The following is a 4,766-nucleotide window of genomic DNA, read 5'->3' as shown; positions in this document are numbered from 1 at the left end:
CTATAGGAGGGTAGAAGAAAGCACAAGTAAGTCATATGGAGAAGATGAATCTCTTACAACGTCTCAAATTTAATGAGGAACTCCTAATATACCATTTCCTCTCAACCATTCCTCCCATAGTCTTAGTGTATGACACTCATTCAGTTACTAAGAATCCTATTTAGTTCTCCTATACATCCAAATACAAAGATGGCACTAATTCTTCATCTCTCCCTGTATCCATGACCTTGCAATGTGTGACACTATAGTTCTCACTAAAGGCAGTGGCTGTTTTCATACCCCTTGAGATATGGTCTGGTCTCATGACTTGTTCTGGCTAACAGAAGGTGGTAGAAGTGACAGTGTTATCATTCTAAGCCTAGCCCTGAAGCAGATTTTTGTATTTGTACTTGCTCATTTTCATCCCTGCCACAGGCAGGAGAATATGCCCAGGTTACCTACAGGACAAACACGAGTGATAAAGCCAGTTTACCCCTCTCATCCCAGCTGAGACCTGGAGATTAGCTAACAGCTAGGCAAATCCAATTAAGAGAGCAAATCCAGCCAATATCAGCAAATCTACCTAGCTAACCACCCCAGGCATTGACTGTTGTAGGACACTGAGGTTTGAAGTTTAATTTTTATGCCATAGTAGATAAATGATAGGTCCCATGACTCCATTTTCTTACATCCCAGGCATATCAATTATATAACAGAAAATCCTATACTTCTACCTACAAAACAGATCTCGAATCTATCTGCTTTTTTTCCATCTGCACTGCTCCACTATAGACTAAGAACCATCACCACCTCACCTGAATTACTATGCTTTCTCTGCTTCTACTTCAGGCATTTACAATCTATTCTTCAAGTATTAAGGAGAGTGATGTAAGTAAGATCACTTCAGTCATTTCCCTGCTCAAAACCCTTCAATTTCTTTGTATTGCTCTCAGAATACAATCTAATACAAGCTCTTCACCATGACCCCTAAGCCCAGCATGGTCTGCCATGTGCCAGGGTGAAAAAGTAGCTTGTATTATATCTCAAATATGGTTTCTTCAAAGAAATGTGGAATTGGTTCCCATTAAGAAATTTCTGCATGAAGAAAGATGCTTTACTATTTCAATTCAGGGAATATTATTTTGGTAAATGTACCAAAGTATATAAAAATGAAACAGTTTCAATGGAATATTACTCAGCCATCAAAAAAGTGAAATCTTGCCATTTGCAATGACCTGGATGGAGCTATAGTACATTATGCTAAGTGAAATAATTCAGTCAGAAAAAGACAAATACCATATGATTTCACCCACATATGGAATTTAAGAAAAAAAAAAAAACAGATGAACATATAGAAAAGGGGGGAAGGAACAAGGGAAATAAACCACTCTTAACAATAGAGAACAAACTGAGGGTTGATGGAAGGAGGTGGGGTAGGACAGGGGCTAGACTGGTGATGACTATCAAAGAGGGCACTTACTATGATGAGCACTGGGTGTGGCATGTAAGTGATAAGTCACTGAATTCTACTCCAGAAGCCAATATTGCACTGTGTATTAACTAACTAAAATTTAAATTTACAAAAAAGAAACTTTGGCAGACACATAAATTGAACATGAAGATCTGATTTTTCCAAACAACAAAAAATTAAGACGGAAAATAAGAGGACAGGATGAAAGAGAAAGTAAGAGTAAATTGGTGAGCCAGTGTATAACAATGAAATGACAGAAAGAAACAGATAAACTTAGGAAAGAGGTCCACATTTGAGGCTTTAGAAGCCAAGAGATCAAAACAGTGCTTTGTAAAGGATATAGCCATCTGTTCTCTGACTTCACACCAATAAGGAATACAGAAAAATGAGTTGCCTCTGAGGTAAGAGGTGTTAGATGGAAGATTAGACAAATCAAACTCCCTATGAATGAGCATTGTTAAATATCACTTAATATTTGTATAGAGAGTACTTTAAGCTAAAAAATATTTTGCACATTTTCCTTGCTTTATACCTGAAGAATTCTGGGTTCCATGAGGGTCAATGCACAGTAATTAGCTTTCATTCTGACTTTAATCAAGCATGCTAACTTGATGACTCGCGTGATCCATAAGTCTGTATGTCTCCCAAGAATGAATTGCTATGATTTGTATTTTTACAATGGATCTGAAGTCACTGACTTCTAGTATTGAAATAGGCTGAAGAATAAAGACTACCGGGATGCAAAACTAAATGCAAAAATCACGAAAATCAATTCCTGCAGTTAAGCAACGTGGCTATGGCCCCGGAATACCAAAGGCCACACAGGAACCCCTATGAAGGGCATTTGGTACACTCATGGGTACCAGTCAGGTTGGTTTTCATCTCCCAGAAAATGTTCCTCAATAGAAAATGCAGTTTGTCAAAGCATCATTCAGCTAGTATAGGTTTTCTAACACCTGCCTGCCACAAAGCCTTCTGTTTTGGCTCCTTGCAACAGGAGGTGAAAATGAAGAAAAGCAGCTGGGTTCTGACGTTCTTGGAAATTCTCTTCAGTGCACTGACTGTGTACAGGTATCACAACATGGCCCATAATTTTATTCAAGAAGAGACACTTCTGAGAAAACAAAATCCAACAGGAACAGTGCAAGAGAGAGAAATTCCTTTGAACATTGCGTCCCAAACTGCCCACCCTGCCTTCTCTCGCTCTGCTCCCTTCACCAGACCTCCTCTCCATCTTCTCTGTGTCCATACCCTGCCTATCCTTCAGATGGCAACTCACTCCACTTCCCTATGAAGCTTTCAAACTATTACAGCCCCCAGTCATATCTTTCTTTAATAAATTTATCAAAATCAGAATTCATCCTACATCTCTACATCTCTAAAACTTGTCTTTGTGTCTCATATGCACACTCGTGCATGCTCACACACAATGTGTACTTTCTCAAGTATTTGTACCATAGTTCAATCCAGAAACCAAGCAGCCATCCTTTCTCTACCTTTTATTTCCTCAATGTACTTACCAAGTACAAAATGTGATCAGTCCTTCTCTAAAGTATCTCTTGAATTCGACCATTCATATCCAACCCCAATGCATCCCTCACATCCGTTATCTGCACTTGCTTGGTCTCCGATTTATCTTGCCAAAACTCCCATTCCAGTATATATACACAATGTAATCAAAGTAGTCTTAATAAAATGCAAATCAGAAGGTTTCCCTCTTCTGAATAACACATTCCAGTGATTCCCTCTGTTCTCATGATATGGGTCTCAATTTCTTTATGGAGTTCACAAGGCTCTACAAAAATCTGGCCTATGGTTATCTCAAATCTGTCTTCATCTTTTGCCGTTTCCCCAAATCACACTCACTTCTAGACTTTGGTAAATGCTACAAGCTGTGTCTGAACATTCTTCTCCCTGCCATTTGACTAGCTAACCTTTATATATTCTTCTTAGCTTAGAGACTTCCTCAAAAATCCCTCTGGGACCTCTGTATAACAATAAAGATGTTCATCTTATGTGATTCTAAAGTACCCTATTTTACCATCATTTTATAGACACAGAGCTTTTAGTTATAAATGATGAAACCAATTTCAGTTAATCAGCTACACAAATAGTTTAATTAGGTGACTAAGAGAACTCTGAGATTGCTAAACGATGGGGTTTGGAGAACACCAAGTCATTGATAATACTCCAGTCTCCACTACAGAATGGCTCCATTGGAGAGACTCTGGCAGCCTTGGATGGTCACACCTAGCTGGTGCTGGGCACTGGGTGCTACTACTAGTACCTCTGCCCCTTCCTATGATTGGTGAAGCCCCAGTCACATGTCTGTGCCGTCACTGCAAGGCAGGCTGGGAAATTAAGCTCCTGTCTCCCATCTTGGGGATGCTCAAGTTGTTTTACTGAGGAGCTCTAGGGTGAATAGCCATAACCACTTCTCAAAATCAAAATGGATAATGAGCTTCTCAAAAAATGTTCAAGTTGTCAGCTGGTGTAGTAGATATCTTGTCTGTTTCAAGGGACTCCTTTGGGAGGCACCACGTCTGTACTAACAAACAACTAAGGCTTAGGGAAATGTGAAGGAAATAGCACTATCTGCTCTCTGAGGGCAGCATACATACCCACAGGCAGGAAGGTGAGGGGCAGAACAAGCGAGCATTAGTGACAAGCAAGGATATAGAAAGGGCTTCATCCCCAACAAACCAAAAGGCCATAAAATCCTTCCCCTTGTTGTAACTAGGGTCCTAAGTGGGGCCAATAAAGCAACCGGAGGGGGTTGGAGGTGCTATAGGGCACTTCCATAACACTGCATACTTGTTCCCATCTTAACACTTAGAAAATGTTATGAAATAGTTTGTTAAATTCCTGTTCTCCTTGCAGAGTGACAACATCTGTGACGACATGGACAGTGCCCATCTGTCTGGCCCATAGATGATATGCATCCGATGTTAAAAATTGGAAGTGAATGAACACATGACAGTGAAGATGAGGGCACAGAGGTGGTAGAGGGGGGTGACTGCCAGAGAGTGATGCCAGGTTCCAGTGGGGTGACCCGGATCAGCTCAGGCCTGATGCTAGCCACTCCCACACAGCTCCTTTCTTTCCAATCCACTTGTCATTCTCTTTGAGAAGGATTGAGGTCTCTGGAAAACAGCCAAAAAACTGTTATGGGAACAGCAAGCCCAAATAATGCTCCGGCATCAGGAGGATCTGAGTGCTGAAAGCCACTTCTGTTCCCCTTCTCTCAGCTGAGGGGGTGGGAAAGCCCTAAGTCCTTTCAGAGAGACTTAGAAGGCATATAAAGGCCCCTGGTTGA

Source organism: Mustela putorius, unplaced genomic scaffold (assembly GCF_011764305.1).
Source record: "Mustela putorius furo isolate JIRA1106 unplaced genomic scaffold, ASM1176430v1.1 tig00003853_pilon_pilon_pilon, whole genome shotgun sequence".
Lineage (NCBI taxonomy): Eukaryota > Metazoa > Chordata > Mammalia > Carnivora > Mustelidae > Mustela > Mustela putorius.
Note: the sequence above shows the minus strand (reverse complement) of the source record.